At 39.8% G+C, this 16,242-nt stretch overlaps 1 long non-coding RNA gene across 1 annotated transcript in view; it reads right to left on the bottom strand.

The window, feature by feature from the left end:
- LOC139359376 (uncharacterized) overlaps window positions 1-16,242 on the bottom strand; it is a 365,570-nt gene that overhangs the window by 181,990 nt on the left and 167,338 nt on the right. The gene's annotated exons all lie outside the window — the stretch shown is intronic.

The raw sequence follows: 16,242 nt of genomic DNA on the forward strand, positions 1-16,242 counted from the left end.
AAGATCCATTTAGATGGCACTCCCCCACTCCCCCTGAGCAACCTTCATTTGAACTTGACTAGAATAATTATAAGGTTTTGTTCAATTTCGGCCTCAGTTGTGCACATCTCACTAATAGTAGAAATGGCAATAAATATTTTTCTCAGTCTATATTTTTTCTCATACACACATAATTTATGAAATAAGTCAAAGAAAATACACCTGCATTTTAATTATTGAACTTTACTAAGTATACTGTTTTCGACAAGGAAGATCTCTTTAAAGACAAACTTGATATGACATTGGAATGAAGTATTTGAGAGGCTCATTCAAGCCTCAAACTGGAAGCAGAAAAAAAAAAAATCAGAGTTCTGCTATTGAATACCATTTAATTTTGTAGAGAAAGAATTTCCGACATGGCACTGTGAAAGAGTTAACATGCTTCTGAAAGACTCAAGAATTTTCGGTTAAGGAGAAATGTATTGAATAGGAAAACTGTCCCTTAAATACTAACTATTTTCTCAGAAATATGTGGCAGCATAATGTTATCATTTTTAAACTGCTACCAGTGGCAATGTGGATATCGCTGTCATCTTTGAGATGTTTTGCAAATATTTCTTTCCCTGGCCAAGCCACAAATTCAATTTGTGCCCAGTTAAATCCTCATAAAATAGTGTCTTTGACAAATGATTGTTTTTTTCCTTCCCAACCCAGAGAAACGCCAGACTGAGCTATTTTCACTTTTGGTGGGAAATGTTCCATTTAGACTGACGCACAATTACGTGGCAAATATCCTGAGGTTCTTTTCTTGTCATATGGCTGAACTTTAGAGTTGTGAAAGTGACCTGATAATTGTATAAAATACAGCTAATAATAGTATGTTAACATCTTTCACTTTATTCCAAGCATGCTACATCAATTGTCTCATTTATTTGTGTACAGCAAATATTTTGCATATAGGGAATAGCCAATTGCTATTGATATACAACGCTGAGTTAAGTAGGGGAACTGAGATTAAGGAAGGCTAAATAGTTTACCTATAATTAGTAAATGGCACCCTCATTCTTCACCATCTTTGATCATTTTATATTAGTCTCATATAATTAGACTTTGATCTACCTATTAAAAAATATTGAAAACATTGGTAAGTATGTTTTGGGGTTATACACAAAAATGAGTGTCCCTACTACCTAACATTTTCCCTGAAAAACCATCTACATTTTGTGAATATAAATGATATAGGAGATTGATTTTAAAGCTGTTGAATGTCCAATATATATTAATGTAGTAAAACTCGACTCATAAATATACTACTCTGTTTAGGTAAATACGTGCATAAAAAGATAGGAAGGAATCCTAGGCTATTAAAATCTTGGGCAGTCTTTAAGTGGTGAAGTTATAAAAGGTAAAATGCCTGTATTATATGTACCAGGGAATCAGAATAACTTTAAAAAGCAGTGTCCCCAACTTGTTACCATGGTAATAGAGATGAATCTCGATTGGGTGGTGAACAGCCATGGTATGGGATAAAAGAAGGAGAGTCCGATAAGGATGGATGGGCAGCAGATGTTCTTGACTCACTAACCCATTTTTTTAACCATGTCTCTTTTTACCCACAATCCATACTGTATATACCAACTATCTTAGCCTCATTGTTGATCCCTATATATGTCAAAAATAATCCATGTAGCAATTTTTGGCAGCATTTATAGTGGCTACCACCATCTCCATATCCACGCTTTCCTCTTTAATCCATTTGAATGAGCTTCTGCATCTCCACTCCACCTCATGTGAGCTATCACTTTTTACCTCATAACAAGGAGAATAGAACTCAGTGAACCAAGAACGTAATTTGAAAGAAGGGCCATTCTTAGTCTAGAAACAGGGTCAATGAACTGTTTCCATAAAGGTGTAGATGAACAAATATTTTCAGGTTTGTGAGGTCAAGCAGTCTCTCTCTCATCTACTCAACAACCATTGTAGTGCAAAAGCAGCCATTGACAATGCCTACCTTGTCAATGCAGTGCAGTGGTGTTCTAATAAAACTTTATTTATAAACGCTGGCAGTGGGCCAGATTTGGCCTGTGGGCACGTGGTTTGCCAACACCTGGTTTGGAATGATGGCACCTCATAATTTTAGTGCTAGGCCCTTGGTGAAACCTTTTAGCCCTCCTTCATAGCCATGCAAATGCAGGGACTGTAAGCATCCCATGAACGAGGGCCTCATTGCAGCTGCAGAGTCTGGCCTCTCCTGAGTCTTGTTTTGGTATTGCGTCCTTGGATATTTTTGTCCAACAGTACCAGAAGATCAAATATCATCATTATTTTTAGCATTCTCTCTGAATATATTTTTTAAACTGTTTGGGAAAATGTTTCATCTCTAGCTAATAAATTCTGATGTCATGAAAAACAATTAGAGTAATGTTTTCCTCAACAGGGACTAATTGAGGTCATTTTCAGGGGGATATTGTCTTAGTCACATGGAGCAGCCAGCCAGTGTCAGACTTCACACACAGGTTTGTTTGCACAACGACATGTCTGTGGCTACTGGGTTTATGTTTTTAATAGTTGGGTGTACTCTGCCACACAATTTGGATTTTTAAAAATTAAAGGCTTGCATTTGGTAGTTTCAGAAGGTTTGTGTCATGGAAAGAGAGAATGAATGATTCAAATAGTAAACATATCCATCTTTTCAATAGGCTCTTATTTAGCATAGCATTTGAACACAGCCTTCTTGAAAGGAATAATGACGGTCTAAGCTTCCATACGCCTACGTGACCACATGGCAAAAAGATGGACAACAATGTATCCAAGGAATATATCAACAATTTTCAGCATGAGAATTGTTCAGGGAAGGGCTCTTGGCAGAGATCTGAAGGGAAGCTTTTAGTGCAGCTTCCTTTTCAAATCCTAAATCAAGCCACCATGCTCAGTCTCTCACTTTAATAAGCACTAAATCCACATGCTAGGTTTCAAAAGAAAGAAAAAACCTACTTTAACTGCTAAAACTTCCCTGAAACATACTCAGGGGAACAGGGCACATATGGTGTTGTAATTTTTTTTAAAACAAGACATCTGTAGTATTCGAGAAATGGCTGAAATCTGTTGGATTTCAGAAACTTTTATAAGCTGAACTCCAAAATAGATAAATTATTTTTATTAGACTCAGCAATGGTCAATTTGTGAAGAAAATTCTACCTGGAAAACGACCTTTCAAAAGCAGAACTTTGGTAGTGTATATGTTTAGATCTTGATTTCTAACAGTAAGTGCTAAGAAAATTAATTTCCAATGCATGCGTGATTGAGTATAGCTGCAAAGATCCTGAGCATAGATAATGGGAAACGATGGTGGGCCTGTCAATTTTCTTGCTGTGACCTCTCTAGGCAGTATTTCTGAGTGCTTGGCGCTGACTATTGGTTCAATAAATATTATTGAACACCTACTATATGACAGGCATTGTGCAAGGCCTTTGGAATGCAACAATACACAAACCAGCCTGCACAGAGTTTAAATCTAAAAGTGGATATTAAAAAGGACAGATAATTAACTGACTACAATAGGGTCTTGGAAAACTTACTTAAGAAGTTGGCTTTTACCTGGAGATTCAACACTGAATACGTGTTGGCCAAGGTAATGACTAGCCAGGGAGTCTTTCGGGCAGCAGGAAGAGCATTTAGGATTTTAGGAAAAAAACATATGATGTGTTCGAAGGAAGCAAAGCCTGTTCGCAGAGATGGAGCACAGAAAATGAAGGCAGCAGAAGCAATTAATTCTAGAAGCCATGGATAAGTACTAGAGGAGTCCAGATAACACAACAAGGATGGAAGATATCATCTGCATAATCCCTAGCTCCCTTTGCTGTGGTTTGAATGAGGGTGTCCCCTCCAATATTCATGCTGAAACTCAATCCGTAATGTAAATGTCTCAAGAAGTGTGGTCTTTGGGTGGTGACTGGTCATAAGGGAAGTGCCCTGGTAAATAAGATTAAGGCCTTTATAAGGAAGGCTTCATACATGGTTTGGCCCTCTTGCTCTTCCTCATTCTCTCCTGTGAAACACAGGAGAGGGCCCTTACCAGAGACCAAACGCCAGTTCCTTGATCTCGGACCACCCAGTGTCTAGAACTATGAGAAATACATTTTAATTGTCTTAAAATTATCCAGTATATGGCATTTTGTTATAGCAGCACAAACAAAGACACCCTTTAAGAGTGGATTTCCCCAACGTACTTTGGAAATATACAGATATCTGTATAGATATTGATCTCTCTCTCTCTCTCTCCCCCCCATACACACACACACACACACACACACACACACACACACACACATATATGGCGCTCTCTCTCTATATATATACACACATATATGGCTCTTTCTATCTGAAAATAGAGTCTACTTCAGCATATATATAATAATCTTTATATTAGACATATAAATATATATGTATATACACACTGTCTTTACTCAGAGAAAAAAGAAACACTGCAATGGACTCCAAATATGTGAATGCAATGATTAAGCCATTTCTTTTTTTCTTTTTTTTTTTTTTTTTGAGACGGAGTCTCACTCTGTCGCCCAGGCTGGAGTGCAGTGGCACGATCTCAGCTCACTGCAAGCTCCGCCTGCCGGGTTCACGCCATTCTCCTGCCTCAGCCTCCCGAGTAGCTGGGGCTACAGGCGCCCGCCACCTCGCCCGGCTAATTTTTTTTGTATTTTTAGTAGAGACGGGGGTTTCACGGTGTTAGCCAGGATGGTCTCGATCTCCTGATCTTGTGATCCACCCTTCTCGACCTCCCAAAGTGCGGGATTACAGGCGTGAGCCACCGAGCCTAGCAGATTAAGCCATTTCTTGAGTCACTGAACACAAAATGTATGCCATGGCTTCTGTGTTCCGCAGAAATAAGTAAAATTAGTTAGTAAACAGATTGTCTCAGAAGAAATGGTATCAGGAAGAACAAGTATGCCATGTGAGGTCTGCTGCACTGAGAATCATATAAAAACGGCTAACACAGTGAAACCCCGTCTCTACATTTACTCCTAAAATTGAGCAAGCCCAGAATGAATGCTTATATTTCAGTAATCTGAGCATTACTGAGCATTCAGTAGTTGAATTTGCTCCAACTACTAATTACTTAAATACTACTAATTATTTTTAATAGTCTTCATTTTTTAGAGCAGTTTTAGGTCCGCAGCAAAATTGAAGGTAAGCATAGAGAGTTTCCATTTTCCCCTTATCCCCATGTAGGCACAGCCAACCCTATTATCAACAACCTCCATCAGAGTGGTACATTTGATGAGCAGATGTACTAATACACTGATGCATTATTAACACCCAAATTCCACAGTTTACATTATAATTCACTTTGTGTTATTTATACATTCTCTGGATATGGAAAAACATACAATGACATGTATCCACCATTATTGTACCATTATATTACAAACCAGCATAGTCTTCACTGCCCTAAACATCCTCCACGCTCCACCTGTTTACCTGGCTATGCCTTCTCAGCCCTTGCAACAACTGATCTTTTACTGTCTGTATAGTTTTGCCGTTTCCAGAATGTCATCTGGTTGGAATCATATAATATGTATCCTTTCACCTTAGATTCTTTCATTTAATAATATGTACTTAAATTTTTCTATGTCTTTTCATGACTTGATACTTCATTTATTTTCAGCATTGAATAATATTCCATTGGCTCGATGTACCACAGTTTATTTATTCACCTTCCTACCGAGAGACACCTTAGTTGCTTTTAAGTTTTGGCAATTATGAATAAAGCTGCTATGAACATCAGAGTATAGGTTTTTATATGGATATAAGTCTCCAACTTATTTGCCTTAATACCAAGGAGTGCAGTTGTCAGCTCATAGGACAAGAGTATATTTAGTCTTGCAGGAAACTGCCAAACTGTCTTCCAAAGTAATGGTACCAGTTTGCATTCCCAGTAGAAACAAATGAGAGCTTCCATTCCTCCAAATCCTCACTAGCATTTGGTATTGTCAGTACTTCAGATTTTTATCATTCTAGTAGATGTACAGAGTTATTAATTAATTTTTTTTAAAAAGAAACACAAAACAAAAGAAGTCCTGCGGTAGCAAGGACTCGAAGGAATTTTGCCAGAATTCTTTCTTAGCACTTGGTTGTTTTCACCACGAAGGCAAAAAGTACTGATAATATAATGAAACCTTATTTCTTGTCACCTAGGAGGGAAGATAACAGACCATACAGTTCTTTTTCTTGTTTTTTTGTTTTGTTTTGTTTTGTTTTGGCTCTTTTGCCTTTCTTATTTAACATTTTTTATCAGGAGTATGGATAAAAATAAAGAAAATAATGATAAAATGTGCAATTGACTCAACACACATTGTTCTGTTTTTTCTCTCTCTCTGTCTTTAGGCCACACCCATCACATTTGCTTTTACACTGCCCTGAAACCACTCTTATGAAGATCGCCAACAGCTCCTTGCCAAATCCAAAAATGAATCACCTGGCTTCTCTTTACTGGACTTTGGTGGTTCCACATGCCACTCTCACTTATAACTTTATTCATCTCTCTGAACGCAATGAACATATCTTCTCCTTCTATGATCCTCACTACAGTGTGTCTTATCCAACTCTAAACATCAGAGTCCAAAGGACTCAGCCATAGAATGTCTCCTCTTTGCTAAATACACTTTTTTCCCCTAAGTAATCTCATTCAATCCTATGGATTTAAAAATCATCTATCTGCTGATGAGTTCAAAATTTATAGCTCTAGTCCTGAACCTTCCCTGAACTCTAAACTCATAAATCCAGCTCTAAAACTTAAAATACACAGAACAATTGATTCATAAATCTTTTTATCACACACCCTCTTCCACACCCTAGATGCTATATTCCGCAGTTTCATGCTTCTCAGAAAATGATATTTATTTTTTCTGTTTGCTGACTTAAGCCAAAAAGTTCAAAGTCAGCTTTCATTTCTCTTTCTCACTGGCCATTCTCGATAGACAAGTCGATATATGTGTTTACAGCTCTATCCTCAAGAGATCCCAAATATTTCTATTCATCACCGTCTCCTTCCAAGCAGTCACTGTGTCTCACCCAAACTGCTAATGCTGTCCACCTCTCTTTCTTCTTCCACTCTTGTTCCCATACGGAGCAGTCTTCACATAGCGACTGGAGTCACATGACGTATGTAAGAAATAGATTCTCTGTCTCCGTTTGGCTGAGACATTAACATCAGGTACCAAAGCGAGTGTGAGACAAACCCTCACATGTAGTTTTTCAAAAGAAAACCTGAACACCTTGCTGCAAGGATCTTGCATCTCCCTCACTCATTCTAAGCAAGAGTCCAAGAGAAAGAGAATTTGAGTCTTTGCCCCTTGTCCAATAGAGTCTCCAGGGAAAAAAGAAACCTTCAGCAGAAAGAAACCAGATATGGACTTCCAGATGCCCAGGAGCCTGGCAAGAATGTCCAAAGATTACCAAGAATAGAAGTGTAAACATCTCTGTCATAGGAAATACAGGAAACACAAGAGTATCTCACGAGAAAAAGTCCCTGTATAAGGCCCAAAGAACTCGAAGCTCCCAACCAAGTCTCATCCACCTGCCATAGCTACGTGAAGGTGCAGGTTAGGGGAGATAAGTCAATATTGCCCCTTTTCCAATTCAGCTTCCCATATGGTGCCAGCACGGGGAGACAGAGTAGAAATGAACACTGAGTGAAAATCGGGATTTGGATTATTACACAGGGCTGTACGCTTTCCTGAAGTGAAACTCTGTTTGCAATTTAAGGTAATTACAGAACCGTCTATGACCAAACAGTGAGCAGGAAAGCTGTGGCCTGCCAGAGTTTTCCTCCAGGATCAGGGTAAAACTATTCCCATTGACTAGGCTTTAAAGAGATGGTGGGAATTGGCCCGGCGCAGTGGCTCACATCTGTAATATCAACACTTTGGGAGGCTGAGACAGGAGGATTGCTCGAGTCCAGGAGTTCAAGGTCAGCCTGGGCAACAAAATGAGACTTTGTCTCTATAGAAAATAAAAGAAAAAATAATTAGCCAAGTGTGGTGGCCCATGCCTATGTTCCCAGCTATATGGGAGGCTAAGGCAGGAGACTCACTTGAGCCCAGGAGATTGAGGCTGCAGTGAGCCCTGATTGTGCCACTGTACTCCAGCCTGGGTGACAGAGTGAGACCTTATCTAACAATAAAAAAATAAAATAGACTGAGAATAACGTACAAAGACAGTAGATTTTGTTACTAGTCATACTTGTTCAAAAGTCTAGTTATGTCATCTATTAAAAATTTAAATCAGATTATGTCCCTCCTCTGTAATTCCCCCAATACCTTACATTGTATTTAGAATAAACCACAAATAAACTGCAAATCTATCTCATACCCTTCAAGATTCGACATGATCTGGCCCCTGTTAACTCCTCATCTCCAACCATTTTTCTCTTTGCAGACTGGTCCACTCACATTGACTTTCTCTCCGTCCCTTGAGTGTGTCAAGCTTATCCTTCCTCGGAGACTTCCCTCTTGCTGTTCTTTGACTCTGTAATCTTCTTTTAGATATGGGCAAATCTGCCACCTCATTTCTTTTACGACTACTAAAACATCACTTTTTCAGAGAGCTCTTCGTAGATTTCATTATCTAATTGTCACTCTCCCCCCATTCTACCACGAGCACCATGGCCCTTTGTTAATTGTTTTCATACCATGTATCACTACATAGAATTGTATATTTTTATTCATTGGTAGACTGTACGTTTCTCTCTTGCTAAGTAATTGCCTTGTTCATCACTGTGGTTCCAGAACCTAGAAAAATGCCTGGGATACAGCAGACTCTCAGTAATTCTTGTTGAAAAATAAAAGTCACTGTAAAGAACTGAATTGATTTTTTATTTATGTATTTATTTTTGAGATGAAGTCTTGCTCTGGCATCCAGGCTGGAGTGCAGTGGTGTGATTTCAGCTCACTGCAACCTCCACCTCCCAGGTTCAAGCGATTCTCCTGCCTCAGCCTCCCGAGTGGCTGGGATTACAGGCATGCACCACCATGCCCATATAAATTTTGTATTTTTAGTAGAGATAGGGTTTCACCATGTTGGCGAGTCTTATCTCGAACTCCTGGCCTCAGTGATCTGCCCATCTCGGCCTCCCAAAGTGCTGGGATTACAGGCATGAGCCAATGCACCTGGCTTAAATTGATTTTTTAAATACAAATTATACAAAATATATGTTCTTATTACCACTCCCTTGTTATGATCTAAAGCAGGTTTCTCCCAAAATTCCTACTGGAGGTTGAAGTCCTAACTCCTAGTATGTCAACATATGACTGTATTTGGAGACAGGAAATTTTGTTTTAGCACTCAGGGAACTGCAACCAGGAGCCCAACTTGTTTTGGATTGGGGCTGGGGATAGACAAGAAGAGATGGGGCAGGAAGAAGAAAGGGCTGGCTCATTTTACATATACATATATTATTTATAATACATCTATGTGTCTGGGCGTCTCTATGCTATTCTCATAAAATCTGAATTGTACCAATAAAAAGTTTAATTCCTGGCAAAAATAAAAATTATTAAATTAAAATAAGGCCATTAGGGTGTTTCTTAATCCAATCTGAATTGGTGTCATTATAAGAAGAGGACAGTGGGACACATGGAGAGACACCAGATGTGTGTGCATGAAGAAATGATCATGTTGTAAAAGGTAGCAACCGTGTGGCCATCTGCAGGTTAAGGAAAGAGGCCTGGAATAGATACTTCCCTTTGGCAATCAAAGGAAACCACCTCTGCTGCCAGCTTGGTCTTAGACACCCAGCCTCCAAAACTGTGAGAAAATAAATTCCTCTTGTTTAAGTCCATTCTGTCTGTGGTATTTGGTTATGGAAGCCTAAGCCGACTGTTTCAGGAAAGCTCTTTCCAACTGTGTGTTTCCTCTGCTCTCACACCACTGACACAGGAGTTAAAAAGAAATTATTTAGGCAGATAGTGAAGGTAAGGAAGTCCTCGGTTAGGTTTTCCTTTTAATGAAAAGCATTACCCAAATCATTTTCTTTTCTAACAAAGAGCAGCCTGTAATATCGAGCTGCCGACAGACACGAGCAAGCTGGAAGCTTGCATGGCTGAATGCTGGCAGTTGTGCCAATAGGATAAGGCTACCTGAGACTAGGCATGTTCAAAATGGCGGCTCCATCTTCCCTTTTGCTTTCCAACCACGTGTAAAGTAGGGAGCAGACAACACGGCACCAGCCAAATGGAAAGCCCGCTTGCCTAATAAGAGGATTAGGGTGGGGCAGCCAGCTGCCCTTTGGGTTATAAACGTCACACCTGGTCCAGCCAATCTTTGGGCCCTGTGTAAATCAGAGACCACCTCCTCAAACCTGACTAAATTCCAGTGCCCTCTGCTGCAGGCCGGAAGTCTCATTCAGGCGCCCCTCTCTCTGGCAAGAGAGAGAGCTGTTCTCTTTTCCCTTTCTGTTGCCTATTAAACCTCTGCTCCTAAACTCACTTCTTCTGTGTGTCGGCATCCTCAATCCCCTTGGGGTGGGACAATGAACCTCAGGTATTTTTACTCCAGACAATGACACTGCTTTACCACCACAACGATGATCAACACAGAAGAAGACTTTTATGATCAAAGGTGTGGGGGATTTTCCCCGAACACCAAGCAGCAGACACCAGCTGGGTGTCCTCCAATTCAGCTCCAGCACCATCCTCTTGAAGATAGCATCAGTTCCCAGAAGATGAGGGCACAGTCTCACAGGACCACTTTCCTCCTCTTGCCCAGTCACAAGTCTGGGCCTCTGGAACTTCTGACTGACAGGCTTCACCGGGGTTCCCACAAGCCCTTCTTTGGGTTGATTAATTTGCCAGGGTGGCTCATAGAACTCAGGTTAACATGTTTACAGGTTTATTATGAAGGATATTTTAAAGGACACGAATGGGGCTGGGCGCGGTGGCTCACGCCTGTAATACTAGCACTTTGGGAGGCCGAGGTGGGTGGATTGACTGAGTTCAGGAGTTCCATACCAGCCTGGGCAACATGGTGAAACCCCGTCTCTACTAAAATACAAAAAAAAAAAAAAAATAGCCAGGCGTGGCGACATGAGCCTGTAATCCCAGCTACTCGGGAGGGTGAGGCAGGAGAATTGCTAGAACCCAGGAGGTGGAGGTTGCAGGGAGCCGAGATCACACTATTGTACTCCAACCCGGGCAACAGAGCGAGACTCTGCCTTAAAAAAAAAAAAAAAAAAAAAAAAAAAGACACGAATCAACAGCCAGATGAAGAGATATACATGGGGCAAGGTCTGGGAAGCATCCCAAGTACAGGAGCTTCTGTCCTGGTGGGATTGGGGTAGGCCACTCCCCCAGCATGTGCATAACTTCTTCTTTACCTTCCCGTCAACCTCCACCTGTTCAGCTCTCCAGAAGCCTTCCCAACCCTGTCCTCTTAGATTTTTACGAGGGCTTCATTACATAGGCATGATTCATTATACCATTGGCCACTGGTGATCAGCTTGACCTTCAGACCCTCTCCCCTCTCTGAAGGTTGGGTTGTGGTTGAGGCTGAAAGTCCCAACCCTCTGATCCTGCCTTGGTCTTTCAGGTGACCAGCCCCATTCTGAACCTATCAGACCAAAGACACACAAAAGGCAGCACTTTGGAGATCCCAAGGATTTTAGGACTTGTATCCTAGGAAATGGAAATGAAGACCAAATATGCATTCCACAATATCACACAGACTAATACACTTCCTCCCCTCTGCCTCAACTTTATATTTCTACAGTTCTACAAAATAGAAATTAAAAGGAACTAAGAATCCATAACATCATCATGATCATCATCATGACAAGTACGGGATATGTGAGGACCTCTGTAAGTTGGAAGAATAAGCTTTTTTGACTACAATGACTAACAAAGTGATTTTTAAGGAAAAAAAATAGTTTTATTGTGAGAAATGTGTCCAACATGAAATGTTATCATTTTAACCAGTTATATATAAAGTTCAGTGGCATTAAATATATTCACAATGTGCAATCAGCACCCCCATGCATCTCCAGACTTTATCATCACCTCAAACAGTAACTCTATGCATTAAACACTAGCTCCCCATTCTCCATCCCCTCAGCCCCTGATAACCAACATTTTACTTTATGTCTCTATGAATTTGACTACTCTAGGCACCTCATGTCAGTGGAATCATATAGCATTTGCCCTTTTGTCCCTGGCTTATTTAACTTAGCATAGTGACATCAAGGTTCATTCACGGCGTAGCATGTGTCAGAATTCTATTCCTTTTTTAAGGCTGAATAAAATTCCACTGTATGTATAAGCCATATTTTGTTTATTTGTTCACTGTCAATAGACATTTAGGTTGATTTCAGCCTTTGACTATTGTGAATAATACTGCTATAAACATGGATGTCCCAGTATCTATTTGACTCTCTGCCTTCAATTCTTTTGGGTATATGTTTAGCAGTGGAATGTCTGGATCATATGGTAATTCTATGTTTAATTTTTTTCTTTTTAGGAACCACCATACTGTCTTCCACAGCAACAAACTGACTTTTAACTGTACAACAGTAATTGCAAATCTGTGTGGTCCACTTTCGCTGTGCCACGTCCTTTGCTTAGGTGCCTTATATCGCTTTCAATTCTCATAATAGATTCACAGATGAGTTGCAGGAGAGGGGCCCAAACTGATACATTAGTGAGTTGCAAAACCTGGACTTGAGTTAAGGTCTCCTTGACTGCATAACCTGTACCACATCTTATCAACCATGATGCTGTGTTACTGCCCAGGTTTATTGGAACAGGGTTGTCCAGAGATGAGATATGCAGTCCAGATGCCTATTGGTTACTTACTTTGTAAATAGTTTCATCTTATAAGAAGATGGCATGATGATATAGCATATTATAGTCCTGAAGACCCAAGGACACCCTTGAAATCATGAAAGGATAAACACAGGAAAATAGTTTACATGATAGTTTACATGTGTCTCATGTTTTCCTTGCAGGAAAGGAAATGATGAATTGTTCTTTACATGAGAGATTATTATAGGCCCTGTTCTGTGAGCGACTGAGCTTTTTTTTTTTTTTTTTGAGATGGAGTCTCACTTTTTCAACCAGAATGGAGTGCAGTGGTGTGATCTCAGCTCACTGCAACCTCCGCCTCCTGGGTTCAAGCGATTCTCCTGCCTCAGCCTCCCGAGCAGCTGGAACTATAGGCACCTTTCACCATGCCAGGCTGATTTTTGTATTTTTATTAGAGACGGAGTTTCACCATATTGGCCAGGCTGGTCTCAAACTCCTGAACTTGTGATCCGTCTGCCTCGGCCTCCCAAAGTGCTGGGATTACAGGCCTGAGTCACCATGCCCAGCCGCTTTTTCTTCTTTAAAATTGACAAATTACAATTGTATATATTTATGGGGTAAAATATGAAGTTTTATTATATCTAAAATCAAGCAAATTAAGATATCCGTCACCTCGCTTATTGCTTTTTGTGGTGATAACATCTAAAATCTGCTCCTTTAGCAATGTTGACATGTACAATACATTATTACTAACTATGGTTACCATGCTGAGCAGTAGGTCACTACAACTTCTTCCTCCCGTCTAACCACTAAAACTTTGTAGCCTTTAACAGCATCTCCTCTTTCCCTCCTCTCTCATGCCTTTTCTAGTTGAAGGTCACCTCTGCACTTCTTCTGAATTGGATGGTCAGTGTATGAGAAAACACAGATGAGAAACTGTTTCTTAGAATCATAGCAGATGAGCCAATGTGTTGATACATGTCAATGGAGAGGTGGTAAAAAGGGGAGAAAAAGAAAACCAAGCAGCCTCACCAGGTAGCCATTAATGAGATTACTTATTCCTCCAAATGCATCCAATGCAGACCCTCCAACAGGAAACATCAAGACAAATAGAGGTCTCCGTGAAACCCAGGAAGGCATTTTCCACGTTCTAAGTAAGAATTATTGCATCAAATTATTGAGACTCAGACAATATGCCAAGAATAAACAGCCCAAAGAGGAAATCCCAGTTTATATGACTCACTGTTTTGAACAAAAATTAACATTGGCTAGCCAACATTTCTCTTTCTATCACTTTTCCAGATCACCAAGAGGTTATATAATACTTCAAAGTAGCCAATAGAGATGGAATAAACCACCTAAACTGTTTAGATGACCAGTTTCTTTACCAACAGCTTCATTCAACTTAGTAGTTCTCTGAAACATAAAATAAACGTTTTCCAAGCTTTGTAAGAGGCTAGTCCCACTCTGAGAAGTACAGACCTTCTCAATTGTTCTCTGAGGAGACCTCAGAATGGAACTAGAGAGCATCTTTTCATATCAATCCACTTAGCTGAGCATGATCAGAGTCTCAGAGAGAAAACAAGTTTTGCAAATGTCTAGAGAGCTTCTTCCTTAGAAGCGTTTACACACACTGGTTCATTGCACCAAAATATGTGATATATTAGCAGGCCTTCAGCAATGCAATGACAAATGTAAATAATATAAATTTCTCCACTGAGTTCTTTAAGTTCAACTTTTTCCTGAGAATTACAAAATAATTATGCTAAAATTATTTAGCAAATTCATGCCCACGTGAAAAATAATGATCTGATTGATCTTTAAAAAAGAGGGGTAGATAAGTTTTCAACTAAGTCCTGCCCAGACCTAGACCTTACAATTCTTCATTTTTCATGAGAGTCACATTTATGTTTTATTTCCATACTCTCATAATAAGACGTAAATGAGAAACATCATCCTTTTTTTTTTTTCTTATTGCAATCTAGTTGTAAGGATTTCAGAAATGTTGTTATCTGAGGTAGTTGATGAATCTGAGGGGATACAGTGTCACAGTTTATGGATAAGGACCATTGAGTGATCTAGTGACCACACATCCCTGGTGTTTTCATCTTCATTATTATGTGTCCAGTATTCTTCATAAATTTCAGTAGATTGTGAATGTTTTAATCACATACTATGATTGTAGAACCCTGCACTGATTGTGGCAAAAGTAAACGTGTGAATGCGCATATTGGAAGAACAGAGGATTTATAGGAGAGGGCGAAGAGACTCAGTAAGGAATGGTGAATATCAGGAGAGCATAACGGAATAGGATTCAGCGCTTGCAACACAAGCACAAATTAGCAACCCCTGAAAAACCATTAAGTAAAATGAATCCTCAAATATAAAAACAAGAGCCAAAGTGATGAGAAAATAAACAGATGTATGTGTATTTTGTACCTAGTAATCTACATTACCATGTGTTACCGTGTGTATGCACACACATGTGTGGGTGTGGGTGTCGTAATTCCAGGTAGACCCATTCGATGCAGATATCTGGAAGACATAATTTCTAAGATGAAGTCAGAAAGTTAAGAGAGCAGGAAAGAAGGCAGAGAAGAAAATGAAAGATTAGCTAGGTCATGGTTTGAGTTTGCTTGGTCAATTAGGAATCCCCCTGACCTAGATTTCTTTTCCTAGACTATTGATTTAGCTTTGATTCCAAATGCTCTCTTGGTTGCCACTTGCTTTAGAAACAGAACCAAACAAAATGTCCATTGATTTTTCTCACGGTCAGTCCCTTCCTGAGATCCTTGCAGCTAATCAGTTACTACCTCCTCCTCCTTATCTTATCGGGGCTTTCTAATTTCCTCCATTAAGAGATGTCTGACTGGGTAGTTGCTGAAATCTTTCAGTCTGGGTACATAAGGAGATTAAACTGAGTCACTGAGTTCCCTTGATCTTCTCTGCTTTTCCTTGTTGAAGGCGTGTCTCTGTTTACTGTGAAAGATAAGGGGGTGCCGAGAAATCAAGAATAGAACCTTAGAAGATGCAAAGGATTCAGAGATTCCTGTTGTGTATACAGTAGGTGACAAGAAAATTCCACATGGGAAACTATAAAGGGTTCTTCAACTATAGCTCATTATACTCAGCTTTGAAAAACCAGAGAGCTCTGATGATGTCTGAGGGTGTAACCAGACTCCAGCCCTTTTAAAGAGTAGTGATTACTTGAAGTGTTTCTGACAGCTAAATAAATATTTTCTAAATAAAAATATACATGCTTTAAATGGAATATCAGAACCATTTTTAGACATGAGGATTGCTACTCTGGGATTCCCCAGCTGCCAGGTTCTGTTTTCAGTAGAAGCTGCTATTTTACTGACTGTCACCCGCTGAAAGCTCCACTATGTCCAACTTAATGGCATTTTAGTTGAACTCCACGAGGTCTCGAGCTTCAAGAAGCACTGCAAATTTG

Source organism: Macaca nemestrina, chromosome 17 (genome assembly GCF_043159975.1).
Source record: "Macaca nemestrina isolate mMacNem1 chromosome 17, mMacNem.hap1, whole genome shotgun sequence".
NCBI lineage: Eukaryota > Metazoa > Chordata > Mammalia > Primates > Cercopithecidae > Macaca > Macaca nemestrina.